Source organism: Lepidochelys olivacea (genome assembly GCF_965140295.1).
Source record: "Lepidochelys olivacea isolate rLepOli2 genome assembly, chromosome: 7".
Lineage (NCBI taxonomy): Eukaryota > Metazoa > Chordata > Testudines > Cheloniidae > Lepidochelys > Lepidochelys olivacea.
In genome coordinates this window covers 94,877,555-94,892,428 of record NC_140417.1, presented here as the reverse complement: position 1 = coordinate 94,892,428, position 14,874 = coordinate 94,877,555, and the positions used below count along the sequence as shown (strand labels likewise).

The window sequence follows — 14,874 nt, the reverse complement described above, 5'->3', positions numbered from 1 at the left end:
CAGCAATTAGATTTAGATTCAGAAATAAGGAAAATGTAGATTTTTATGTCTTTTCCCATTGCACCTTCCCCCCCGCTTTTCTTTTTTTTTGAGAATGAAGTTCTGACATTTCAAACAACCCTAAAAAATATCTTTAAGATGACACAGCCAAGACAAAATTTTAAGCACATATGCTATGCAACATTATTCCAGATAGCAAAGAATATTTTAAAATTATGACGCCACACAAATCCTTCATAGGTGTTGGAAGAGGTAATGCACATAAACTATAGTAATTTTAATTAAAGGGAGTAATTGTGCAGAAAAAAAACAATTATAGTTTTGAAAAACTATATTTAAACATCAAGGGATTTAAACAATTAGCCATTCTACAAAAAAAGCTAAATTTTCCACCAAAGTGATATAAATTCAATAATTAGTATGTCATCCAAACCTGTTCATATTGATTTGAATGGCTACAATATACAACTTGGCGTTTTTATGAATAAATCTGAAAAATTGTAAAACTGTTTATGTTCTGATATCTGCATATTGCAAAATGAAGTCACACATCCAGTATATGATATAAACTGAAATGGCTAAATGCATTTACATTTGCTTTCTGAAATTTTTATGTATCATAGAATAGTTTGGAGCATTGTATTTCGAAACTACACTGAGAACTCATCCCAACAGAACATATCTGTGCCCTTCCAAAATATTTACAATGCAGGTGGCCTTGGATCACAAATTTCCCATCCCTGGGAAGAAAGGTCAACCTGTAATAGAAGCCAAAAAATTCTAGGTATATGGCAGACAATTGCTCTGCCACTTCTATTTGGTATTGTGGACAGGATGGAGCTTATTCATGAGAAGTACAGAAGGCGGAGCGCTCCTAATACCATTCATTATCTGTAACTGCATCGTTGGGGATTGTTAGGCTTGGAACTGGAATTTCCTGGTGCAACATTTGGTAGGAAGATGGACTAGCACTAGGCCTGGCAGCATACTGGCTTGACCAATTCTTTAAGGTAAGAGTTTGGGGGGTGGGGGGAGAGGCTGCTTTGAGGGGAAACTTCCACCCTTCCTGTTATTACTTATCTGAGGTGGAGGCCTCATTCAAGGTCATCATCCTACTGGAGGGGAGCTGCATCATTCTCTTGATAGATTTTTTGGTTGATGGGAAGGGGGTCATCTTCAAACTACATGTACCATTTCTTCATCTCTTTGAATGAATTTAGAACAAAAAATAGCCAAAATACCGAAGTATAAATGATATTGTAGGATCCAGGTAAAAAAAATGAAAGACAGTTATGCTTACTGTTAACATTTAGGCTGCCTCTATACTATGAGCAAGGTTTGACAACATGGTGATAAAAATCCACCCGAGTCTTTTCTAAACTACAGAATCCATCACTGCTGTTGCTTCAATACAGTTATGCTGCACCAGTGGTGATTTATGGGTCCCAGTTTTCATATTGATGAATCATTCATAGTTCAAACCTCTGCTGCTGGAGAAAGTTTTTTGCAAGGCTGGGTTAACAGAGTAGCAAAGCATATAACTGGTTGTATTTTTCCTAATGGCAAAAGGTTGTTTTTAAAATGCAAAAGTTAGGATGTACAACCCATTACAAAGGTAGCAAAAACAAAAAAAATGTTCAAATCCCCTTCAACCAGCAAGATATTAATTTTCTATAACTGAATTTTGGGTTTGTCTTTTACCTTAATGTTAAATCAGACTTTCTGGAGATTTTGCTTGTTCCCCTCCTCAGCTTTTGGGACATTTACAATCATGTTCCTGCAAATTGTCCCAGTAGCAGAAGGAGTGTAACAGTCCCTGGCCAGGCCAGGCCAACAAAATATGTATTGTGAGATCACAATGGAAAACAGGTTTCATTAGACTTTAAAAATTGTAGCAGCTACACGCTGAGTATGCTCACAACCAATTTTCAATTGTTTATCACTTATTCCTTCCAAATATGAAACAAACTTCCTCAAAAAGTACTTTATCCACAAAATAAGTTGAGAATTTTTTGATTCATCTCTAAGTTATTGGTGAGTACAAATACCAAAAACAAGAGTGATTTTCCTTGTATTTTCCTTCTTCCTCTCCCAATTCTATATTTTATCGCCACTTCAAAGGAAAATTATTATGGAGTATGTATGTGTGGAAATTGGGTTATAATGGAACATGACAGAGACAATTATACCATTACTACCAAGAACGCCATAATTACGAATGCAATTGAAATTTATACTTAATTTTTAATACACATTTTCATTTCAGACTGTTTATTTTCCTCCAAGTACCAGGCTACTGCACTAAAATTGCTTAATTTCTAATTTCTTCTATTGTCTCGGCCAGACCATGGTCCAAGATTACATTCCTTACACAAGCAACATCAATAAGTGGGCATGTCTCAACAAGCAAAATGGGCGCATTTTCCCAATCATGATAACTTGGCATGTTTGAAAAGCACTGTTAAGATGCAGGCTAATATGTCTGAAGTGGTATTAGCTCACCATCTTGTAGCCGTAAGCTAACACAATTGAAAGACACCCCCTCTCTCCTGTCAGGTTATGCAGTGTTGCTACACTGGCCCTACTAGTGTTACTATCTTATTTATTTACGCATTTACTATATGGGAAGGTGGATGTCATATTTATACCACTAAAGACAGGAAAATATTTATATATTATAGTGTGTACACACACACACACACACACACACACACAAATAAATATCCCTAAATTTCTCAGAAAAGACCTTTATAAAATGACCTAAAGACAGATATTTGGTGACCACAATGCTCAGATTTTCTGATAGGCTGACCAACAAAATGCATAAAGAAAAAATGAAATGACACAGAGAAACTGAGGAACTACACTGTAGATAAATTTTTATTCAAAATGTTGTTTAATTATTTAGGAAAAATAAACTGAATGACAACAAAATGGTAACAAATAAGCTTCATGTGTGCAAGTGAGTGTTACAGTAAAGAGCTTTTCAAATAGATTAAAATAACCCAAAAATAAATGAGTCCTTTTATGAGAGGTAAAATACCCCCAAACTAATTGATCTAAAATAATCTGAACAGAACCTGAGGCTGCCATGCAAAAAATTATTCATGCAAACATCATAGAAAGTGGATTATGATATTAAGGAACTCATGGGTTACTAATATAAACAATTAAAATTAAGCTATAAAAGAAAATGCAGTAGGCGAGTACTTATCTAGGTGGGACAGCTGACTGAGGCCAGAAATGGGTAAAACAAACACTGAAATGCTATGATAATACAAACATGATTAAAAACCCACCCTGAAGGGCCTGAGTTTTTTTTAAATCCCAAATTAATAAAAATCACAACACACAATAGATTTAAATAGAAAACCATATGCACTTTTCCCATTTAACCAGTAAAAGAAAGAAATAAGACCAATTTCCTCATTTTATAAAATACATAGTTGTGATAGAAGTTGGTCATAAAATATAAACATTTATTTGAAAATCCCTTTGGACAATTCTATTCAATATTTATATTCAAGTTAATTTTTAAAAAGTGCTAAAACGTCATCAGACCAGGGAATTTGGGAGTCAAAATGTACTTTCTATATTTCCTTCAGCAATGTCACTGTTACACATGATACAAAACAAGAATGTGCAATTTGAGATAAAAATTATATGGTATCCTGCCTTGTTTACAGCACAAAGTCCAGGCCATTGCAGACTTCACTAGAAGGAATGGCTCAGCTATCTGAAATCCATACTACCAGAGTAATATTAAGTGTGACTCAGCAAATCTGAATGCAGAGAGCTTCCAACAGGCTTTGCCCAAAATGTAGTTTACAAACACTAATGGAGAGAAAACACTTAAAAGCTAAACAGTTTTGAAATTATTTCTGTGCGAAGGCAGCAATGCATCAACAGGAAAATGAAAATCATCTACTTACTGTAATCAATAAGATCACAAGTACGACATTTCTGTGCGGTTATTACTGCTTATGAAATTAGAAAAAATACTGTGGTGGAAGTTGTCATAACCATATAGCTAAGGGTAGCCGAGAATTCCTCCTTACCTGCAAGGGGTTAAGAAGCTCAAATAACCTGGTTGGCACCTGACCAAAAGGACCAATGGGGGGAAAAATACTTTCAAATCTTGGGGGGGAGGGGTGGCTTTGTTTTGAGTGTGTTCTCTTGGGAAGCAAAAAAGTATCAGTTGAAAAAATCCTTCTCTTATAAACCAATCCTGAACCAGTCTCTAATATTACAAAAATAGTAAGTAAAGCCAAGCAAAGTGTGTTAGATTATCTTTTGTTTTAGCTTGTGAATTTTCCCTTTGCTAGAGGGAGGTTCATTCCTGTTTTTTGTAACTTTGAACTAAGCCCAGAAGAAGTTCCTCTGTGTTTGTGAATCTTTTGTTAGCCTGAAAGGTTATTTTCCATCCTGATTTTACAGAGGTGATTCTTTTACCTTTTTTTAACAAATAAAATCCTTCTTTTAAAAACCTAATTAATTTCTCTATTGTCCTAAGACCCAAGGGTTTGGGTCTGTGATCACTTTCTAACCAATTAGTTAGGATATTATTCTCAAGCCTCCGCAGGTAAGGGGGTATAAGGCTTGGGGTGATATTTTGGGGAAATAGGAACTCCAAGTGGTCCTTTCCCTAATTCTTGGTTAAATCACTTGGTGGTGGCAGCGTACCAAAAATGTGTGCCTTGGGGAAGTTTTAACCTAAGCTGGTAAAAATAAGCTTAGGGGGTCTTTCATGCAGGTCCCCACAACTGTACCTTAGAGTTCAGAGTGGGGAGGGAACCCTGACAGAAGTGTCAAGAGATTTTAGCCACCAGAGGATGACAACCACTCCCCCAAAATGCACTGCCCGTGGTGCCAAATATGGGGCCCTATTTTCATAAACCATATTATGAATAGCTTCAACATGCAAAACAAAGATGAGTGGCAGTCTCAGGTACACTGTAAATGAGACAGCCTACAATATGAACAGATATAATTCAAGAGCACCATATTTTGGTAATATAATAAAAAGTTTTTCAAAAATGTGCAGCTGAAATAACATTAGCAATTAGTTTCCCAGTAGGAGGTATCCACTATGTAAACAATTAGTGTGGGCACTATTGTCCTGTTTATACATGATTGGCTGAACATCAGAGGTTTAACAGCTATTATAAAGTGTAATTTATATATACACCTACAAGTACAGCATGCATAAAAATTTTGCTATTTTGAGACGTGAAGAGCCTATTTACCAGGAATTATACTGGCACAGACTCACCCATGTCAAACAGTAAGGATGTTATACAACGGCAAAACCATAACTGAACATTTATTTCTCACTTATGCAATTCCCTGACCTTTGGTAGTGCATGATTTGCATAATGACTGCAGAGTTATTTCTCAGTTTCTGGCCAGCGTGCAAATCCCTGAATTCTGATGGACAACTTGGAGTACAGAGATCTGCATAAATATTGTATAGCAATTATGCAGATCTAGGTATTCTAAAAGGTTACTTCCCATTCATGTTTCCACAACAAACATGGCCACTTCAACTTCTGACTCCCTTCCTGAGCCCACCACTTCACCCACCTCTAGAAATACAATATAATTTAATTGAACAAGGAATTGTTTGTATGACAAGGAAGTGGGAGAGAGGAAGTTGAGGATTCTAAGCCTTCTTTAAAGGCACAAGGAACATGGTCATGAATGAGAAGACTATGGTAAAATGGGAAAGGGATTATAGATGGGAAGTTGAGCTGACAGTAATTGATAATATGAGAAGAATTTAAAAGTAGCAAAGTTGTACATGACAGAGGACCACAAGCACATTTCCAGTACAATAAAGTGCTTCCTGTTAACTTGGTAATAATCATATACTGCATAAACTGACTCCTTGGAAAGAAACAAGAACATATTGTAGCAGAAGGGGAAACCGGCACTTTTTCAAGCCATACACACATTGTGTTGTAGGAAAATAGAAAAAGGTAAACACCAAGAGTGAGTGTGTGGGTCTCGAGGATGATGTAACTAGTAAAGCCAAAATAACATAAAATGCAGGCCAGAGGAATCTGAGAGTATAGTAATAATAAATAAGGTAAGACTTGGAACTGTGGCTAGGGAATAAGCATTGAGAGAGATGTTAAAAAGGGAGCAGGGACTATTTTAATAGCCTAGAGAATGGAAATGAGAGCTGTTTTATTAATAGGAGTCTAAAGAATCAAAAAGTTATTAATATAACCCAATCACTATCCAACATTAAACAGTTTTTAACAAGGTTTGGAATACAGAGATGTCAGCTTTAGTACCATGGCTAACACACCATTAAAAAAATCCTTTTAACCTTTTATAAAAGAGAAAAGAAAAGAAAAACAGTTAAAGCATTTTAAATGTAACGTATTAAATAAGGCATTCCTTTAATATCCCTTGTTCCTTTTTGCTTTAGCTGGAGAGAATTTAGGAGGGGAAAAATCCTTGTTTTACAGTCCTTTGTGGTATAAATGACGGTAATAACTATGCTTTTGGGGGGGAAGTGAAGAAGATAATTGACATGGGCTGGAGTGGTCATAACCTTAACACAGTACTTAAAGGTATCAGTAAAATACTTTCTATTTAAATTAATTTAGTCTTTTCATCATCTTCTTGCATCTTTTTAAAACAATTTTATATAACAGGACATTGTGACAATTTAGGAACTTTCACTCACTTTTTATGGTTGAGCTTACAATTAGGGTATATTTGTAGGCCCAGCTATCACAACATAATGCACAATAATGTGGATGCCAAAGGGTAATACAACCTGTTCTTAAAGCAAAGAGGTAGGGAAGTGGGGGGAGAGGTCATATGTCCCATATTTAAGTCTGAAACATGGTCATGTTAGTTGGATGACATGTAACAAGAGACAGCAGAAGACATTTCACATAATATTTATTACCAGCCAACGTGAAACTGCTTTGTGTTAACTCAGTAATTATTATAGTACTGTCCATAGCATCAGACTCAGAAGCCTTTAGTCTCAGATTTCAGGATATGGTCATTATCACTAACTGTGATGTCATATCTAGATGATAAAATTAACGTATTTGGATAATGTACTAACTGTGCTCAATTACAAAACAGTTACATAGAGTACTATATTATATCCTTTGCAGTATGAAGATGTTTTTAATGACTTTAATGGAGCTTCCTTTGAAGTAATTCAATAATTTTGCTAACAATGTTTTTTTTCTTATAAAAAGGCAGTTAATAAAGAGCAGTTCAGTATCATCTCACTTTGCATGGGTTACTATATTTACTGTCACCATTACTGTCTCTCAGAAAGAATAAGGGCGGGCATGAAGACCAATTATCCTCTTACATAGAGTAGAGAAGTTTGTGTTCATGACAGGTGCCAGTTCGGAAGCTCTGGAGACAGAAATTCTCTATATAGAGCTTCTCGACATTGTCCTACCAACATGCCTCATCTAAGACTGAAGAGGTCACTTCTATATTCAAGTCTGTATTTCAGACTCCATTCCCAATCAATCCTTGATGTGTCCACTGGAACTGCCAACAACAGTGCTAAGAAATGTTAATTGTGGTGACACTTTTTGGTATGCTAACATATGCACTAGGAAATGCACTATGACCCACTCATTTCACAGAGGTGACTGAACCGGTATTAGATGGCAACAGCTTTCTACCAGCCTAGGATGCATTTTTACTAAATCTATATTCCTTTGCCAATAATGAGCTGTCCCACTCCACCTGCTGTAACAGTAAGACAAGCTATACCAAAGTTTAACAGTTTATTCCATGAAACAGTTTGTAAAAAATGTCATAAAACAAATGGGATACATGGAGGAAGTGGGAATTATATGTCCTATTTCCAAGTGAAAAATTGAATTTATAAAAAGTAAAATCTCACTCCACCCACGTATTTACATTCCAGTAGATTCATAATAAAAGAATGGTATAAGAAAATATCATCCAAGGACAAATGAGTCAGTATATGGCATAGTAAAGCTACAAAAAGGCAACTATGTTTATTATATATAATTTTCTATATAACACCAATTCACCAGACTATTTTCTGCTTTGCTTGAAAACTGGCAGCCTTGTTGGGACTTTTGAACCTTACTTGGTTGTCTGTGGCATAATTTCAGTGTGACCCATGCCGAAATATGTCTTTATTCACTCATCCCCTATACACAGGGAATGTTCCTTCCTAGCCACACACCCTCTTCAATGCCATTAAAACATCCTTTAAGCATGAAAGTTAAGAACTTGAAGAACACGTAGGGTTTTTAAAATCTTACATTACTGCAAGTTAAATTGAGTGTTTAACAATGTGGGACAAATTTCTAGGGCCAGTTGTGAAAGGTTGCTTATTTGGTTAAGCAAAACTAGGATGAAGACAAGTAGAATGTGTTGACAATATTGCATTAAGGCTATCCATTGTTTCCATGAAGCAAAAAATGAAGGAAACTGAAGCACTGCAATTTTAACTGCATCTCAAATAATTCTGTGAAACTAATGAAAAAAAGCTGCGTTTCAAGGATTATTTCCCCACTTACAAAAATCTACAACTGGCAAGAAATTGCATTTGCAAGACCATCATATTCCATGTGTACAAGAAGGTAGAGTTACAATTTCTATGGGAATTACTGAATATCCTGTAAAAAGAAAAGGAGTACTTGTGGCACCTTAGAGACTAACCAATTTATTTGAGCATGAGCTTTCGTGAGCTACAGCTCACTTCATCGGATGCATGCCGTGGAAACTGCAGCAGACTTTATTTATACACAGAGAATATGAAAAAATACCTCCTCCCACCCCACTGTCCTGCTGGTAATAGCTTATCTAAAGTGATCATCAGGTGGGCCATTTCCAGCACAAATCCAGGTTCTCTCACCCTCCACCCCCCCACACACAAATTCACTCTCCTGCTGGTGATAGCCCATCCAAAGTGACAACTCTTTACACAATGTGCATGATAATAAAGTTGGGCCATTTCCTGCACAAATCCAGGTTCTCTCACCCCCTCACCCCCCTCCCAAAAACCACACACACAAACTCACTATCCTGCTGGTAATAGCTCATCCAAAGTGACCATTCTCCCTACAATGTGCATAATTAAGGTGGGCCATTTCCAGCACAAATCCAGGTTTTCTCACATCCCCCCCACCCCCATACACACACAAACTCAGTCTCCTGCTGGTAATAGCTCATCCAAACTGACCACTCTCCAAGTTTAAATCCAAGTTAAACCAGAACATCCTGGGGGGGGGGGGGTAGGAAAAAACAAGAGGAAATAGGCTACCTTGCATAATGACTTAGCCACTCCCAGTCTCTATTTAAGCCTAAATTAATAGTATCCAATTTGCAAATGAATTCCAATTCAGCAGTTTCTCGCTGGAGTCTGGATTTGAAGTTTTTTTGTTTTAAGATAGCGACCTTCATGTCTGTGATTGCGTGACCAGAGAGATTGAAGTGTTCTCCGACTGGTTTATGAATGTTATAATTCTTGACATCTGATTTGTGTCCATTTATTCTTTTACGTAGAGACTGTCCAGTTTGACCAATGTACATGGCAGAGGGGCATTGCTGGCACATGATGGCATATATCACATTGGTGGATGTGCAGATATACGAGCCTCTGATAGTGTGGCTGATGTTATTAGGCCCTGTGATGGTGTCCCCTGAATAGATATGTGGGCACAATTGGCAACGGGCTTTGTTGCAAGGATAAGTTCCTGGGTTAGTGGTTCTGTTGTGTGGTATGTGGTTGTTGGTGAGTATTTGCTTCAGGTTGCGGGGCTGTCTGTAGGCAAGGACTGGCCTGTCTCCCAAGATTTGTGAGAGTGTTGGGTCATCCTTTAGGATAGGTTGTAGATCCTTAATAATGCGTTGGAGGGGTTTTAGTTGGGGGCTGAAGGTGACGGCTAGTGGTGTTCTGTTATTTTCTTTGTTAGGCCTGTCCTGTAGTAGGTAACTTCTGGGAACTCTTTTGGCTCTATCAATCTGTTTCTTTACTTCAGCAGGTGGGTATTGTAGTTGTAAGAAAGCTTGACAGAGATCTTGTAGGTGTTTGTCTCTGTCTGAGGGGTTGGAGCAAATGCGGTTGTATCGCAGAGCTTGGCTGTAGACGATGGATCGTGTGGTGTGGTCAGGGTGAAAGCTGGAGGCATGCAGGTAGGAATAGCGGTCAGTAGGTTTCCGGTATAGGGTGGTGTTTATGTGACCATTGTTTATTAGCACTGTAGTGTCCAGGAAGTGGATCTCTTGTGTGGACTGGACCAGGCTGAGGTTGGTGGTGGGAAGGAAATTGTTGAAATCATGGTGGAATTCCTCAAGGGCTTCTTTTCCATGGGTCCAGATGATGAAGATGTCATCAATATAGCGCAAGTAGAGTAGGGGCTTTAGGGGATGAGAGCTGAGGAAGCGTTGTTCTAAATCAGCCATAAAAATGTTGGCATACTGTGGGGCCATGCGGGTACCCATAGCAGTGCCGCTGATCTGAAGGTATACATTGTCCCCAAATGTGAAATAGTTATGGGTGAGGACAAAGTCACAAAGTTCAGCCACCAGGTTAGCCGTGACATTATCGGGGATAGTGTTCCTGACGGCTTGTAGTCCATCTTTGTGTGGAATGTTGGTGTAAAGGGCTTCTACATCCATAGTGGCCAGGATGGTGTTATCAGGAAGATCATCGATGGATTGAAGTTTCCTTAGGAAGTCAGTGGTGTCTCGAAGGTAGCTGGGAGTGCTGGTAGCGTAGGGCCTGAGGAGGGAGTCTACATAGCCAGACAATCCTGCTGTCAGGGTGCCAATGCCTGAGATGATGGGGTGCCCAGGATTTCCAGGTTTATGGATCTTGGGTAGTAGATAGAATATCCCAGGTCGGGGTTCCAGGACAGTGGGGTGGGAGGAGGTATTTTTTCATATTCTCTGTGTATAAATAAAGTCTGCTGCAGTTTCCACGGCATGCATCCGATGAAGTGAGCTGTAGCTCACGAAAGCTCATGCTCAAATAAATTGGTTAGTCTCTAAGGTGCCACAAGTACTCCTTTTCTTTTTGCGAATACAGACTAACACGGCTGTTACTCTGAAACCTGAATATCCTGTCTTTTTTATGTTTAAAAAATGTTTATTTAAACCTTATTTCTTTTTATTATACATATGGTTTCAAGAATTAGCAGCACCATTTCAACAGTAACAAATCTTAAGACTACTGAACTTGAGCATTAGAAGTTATGTAAGCATCTGTAAAGACTTAAGCCTGGTCTACACACAATTTTTGAATATAGTGTAACTATATTGGTTAGGGATATTATTTTTATACCATTATAGTTATACAAATACAAAACAAATCCCAGTGTGGATGCAGTTATCCTGGTATAGAAGTGCCTTTTACCAGGATAGTTTTTATTCCCTTTTCCTGTTGGCAGAGCTGGGAAGAGAACCCAGAACTCTTGACACTCAACAATGAGCTTTAATCTGTAGCTCCCACTTCCTCCTTTTGAAGTTGTATAATATCATATTTATTAAGGGTTGGTACCGCTACTATCATGTTGAGGAATACACTTTTCTTCAAAGATACTTGTCTTAATGGATTCTTAATCTTGGAGACAACAAAGCAGAGATCTTGCCAAAACACAAAATCAGAAAAGATAAATATGCTTAGAATAGTATACAATAACTTTTCATATTTTACACTCAGACACACGTGTTTACAGGAATAAGATATTTCCCAAAAGAATGCAATAGCAGGCAAAAGAAATCAAAGAGCATCCTAAAATAAACTGAACTCTAACAAGGTGGAAAGTCTGGGCACTCAAACAGAAAATAGTTGGTGGAGAAAGTAGGCTATTGGATTTTTTGTTTTTTAAAAAGAAAGACCAATTAGCCAATTACAATTTTGTCTCTGGAGAATGAATTTAAGTAATAGTGCTTGGTAAACATATGCTGAAAAAACCATTTACTTTGCAAATCTCCTGAATTCACACATAATGGGCATCAACATGACCTTCAAGCTTTCCAGTCAGTAGCAGTAAGAAGTGAAAGATCGTCTTCTAGACATGATACTCTTTAAGAAGTTAGTCAATTAGCACCAAGTGAAACAAATCTGAGTAACCTCCCTTAGAACTTTAGTCAACTGCAGTTAAAAGCCTAGCACCATTCTGGTTTAGAACATGAGGGGAAGGTCTTCCTCAGGATGGGCATGCATACAGCTCTGACTACTTGCACTGGAACTCCACAGCCACCTTTGGAAATACCTTAAGATAAATCTGTAGCAAATTAGTTTTGACAAATTTATTGTAAAGTCATTAAGTCACTAGAGACTGAAACAAGCTGAAGTCACAGCCACCAAGAAAATCATCTTCTATGTACGAAACTTGAGTTCACATACCCAGTAGATCAAAGGGAGCTTTCAGCAGCTTAGTTATGTCCACGTTAATAGCTTGTAACATGGGGAACTTTTTGGAGGAGGTTTTCAAATGCATTAAACCCTGTTATGACCCTGATCACATGGATCAATAGAGAAGCTGGTCTACTTTCACTATGTGCATGGTAGGAAATGGTACAGATGCCAGATTAATTTTTTGAGAAGTTGTCTTTAAACAAGTTTTTTAAAATTCTATACTTTATAGAATTGCTTGGTATGTTTTGCTGGGGGATTCGGCCAATTAGAATACTGTAAACCTAATAGTTAAATTCTATAAAACAAAGTTGGACTGTGGAAATAGTCTTGACTATTAAGCACATTCCTGTTACTATTAAACATGGGGAACTTCCTCATTGCAGACCTAAACTTCCACACAACTTTGTCCTAAGACGTTTTTATCCAAAATGGAAAATAATGATTTATGCTCTGAATTACCACCATCTTTTCATCTCCCTGAAATTTCTTGTCTGATCTTTTCCTTTTAGGGTATGTCAACAGTGAGATAAAAGACACGATGCACCAAGTCTCAGAGCCAGGTCAGCTGACACGGGCTTGTGGGGTTATAAAATTGCAGTGTAGAGGTTCGGGCTCAGGCTGGAACCACTGTAATTTTTACAGTCCAACACCCTTCGCCCTGAGAGCCTGAATCAGCTGACCCAGGTCAGCTGCGAGGCTTTTATTGCAGTGTATTGTATTTTATTGCAGTGTATATGTATTTTATTGCATACCCTTAAGATTAGGGCAGGGATAACGTCTACATCTTGTATAGCACAAACACATTGTTACTGTTTATCATAAATTGTTATTTCAAAGGAATGAAATCCACGCCACTGATGGGTGATGAAGCCAGAAGTTAATTTGTTCAGGTCATTCCAAATTAAAGCAAATATAAAACCACAACATCTAGTATTCATATTGCAACATGCTTTACAAAAAGACCTATTTTAATGTGTTTTAAGAAAGTTAAAAATACTCTCTAGTTCTCTTGATTATTGGGATCAATTTTCAAACCTCCCATTTCATGGGAAATACCACCTAGATGGAGCTACTATAAGGCAGCTGCATAACTGGTAGGGAAACCATTCCCAGAGAGTAGTTATCAGTGGTTCAAAGTCAAGCTGGAAGGGCATATCAAGTGGGGTCTTGCAGGAATCAGTTTCTGGGTCTGGTTCCATTCAATATCTTCATCAATGATTTAGATAATGGCATAGAGAATACACTTATCAAGTTTGCGGATGATACCAAGCTAGAAGGGGTTGCAAGTGCTTTAGAGGATAGGATTCGCGTTCAAAATGATCTGGACAAACTGGGGAAGTAGTCTGAAGTAAATAGGATGAAATTCAGTAAGGATAAATGCAAAGTACTCCACTTAGGAAGGAACAATCAGTTGCACACATACAAAATGGGAAATCACTGCATAGGAAGGAGTACTGTGGAAAGGGATCTGGAGGGCTCAGTGGACCACAAGCTAAATATGAGTCAACAGTGTAACACAAACAAACAAAACACACACACACAATTCTGGGATGTATTACCAGGAGTGTTGTAAGCAAGATGCAAGTAGTAATTCTTCTGCTCTAATCCACGCTGATTAGACCTCAACTGAAGTATTGTGTCCAGTTCTGGGTGCCACATTTCAGGAAAGATGTGGGAAAACTGGAGAAAACCCAGAGAAGCAGGGCCGGCCCACAACATTTTGGCACCTGAGATGGCGAGCTCAAATTATGCCCCCATGCCCACTCGCTTGGGCCAAAACTTTGACAGGTCTCAATTCTGCCCTCTTCCTGTTCTACACCTCTCATAGTACTGCTCTGCTACCTACCCCAATAAAGAAGAACTAACAACTTAAAATGCCTTGTTCAAAAATTTTAAGTAAACTTAAATTTCAAATGCCTGACCAGCAAATGTAACTTTTCTTGTCTGCATAGTTGTCATAAATATAAGGGAAGGGTAAACACCTTCAAAATCCCTCCTGGTCAGAGGAAAAACCCTTTCACTTGTAAAGGGTTAAGAAGCTAGGATAACCTCGCTGGCACCTGTCCAAAATGACCAATGAGGAGACAAGATACTTTCAAAGCTGGAGGGGGGGGAGAAACAAAGGTTCTCTCTGTCTGTATGATGCTTTTGCCGGGAACAGAAAAGGAATGGAGTCTTAGAACTTAGTAAGTAATCTAGCTAGATATGTGTTAGATTCTGTTTTGTTTAAATGGCTGAGAAAATAAGCTGTGCTAAATGGAATGTATATTACTGTTTTTGTGTCTTTTTGTAACTTAAGGTTTTGCCTAGAGGGATTCTCTATGTTTTAAATCTGATTACCCTGTAAGGTATTTACCATCCTGATTTTATAGAGGTGATTCTTTTACTTCTTCTTCAATTAAAATTCTTCTTTTAAGAACCTGATTGCTTTTTCATTGTTTTTAAGATCCAAGGATTTGGGTTTGTGTTCACCTATGCAA

General features: G+C 37.9%; 1 protein-coding gene across 5 annotated transcripts in view; it reads right to left on the bottom strand.

Annotated features, from left to right (window-relative positions):
- The window catches only part of CPEB3 (cytoplasmic polyadenylation element binding protein 3), a 189,567-nt gene that overhangs the window by 75,101 nt on the left and 99,592 nt on the right, over positions 1–14,874 (bottom strand). The window lies entirely within an intron of this gene.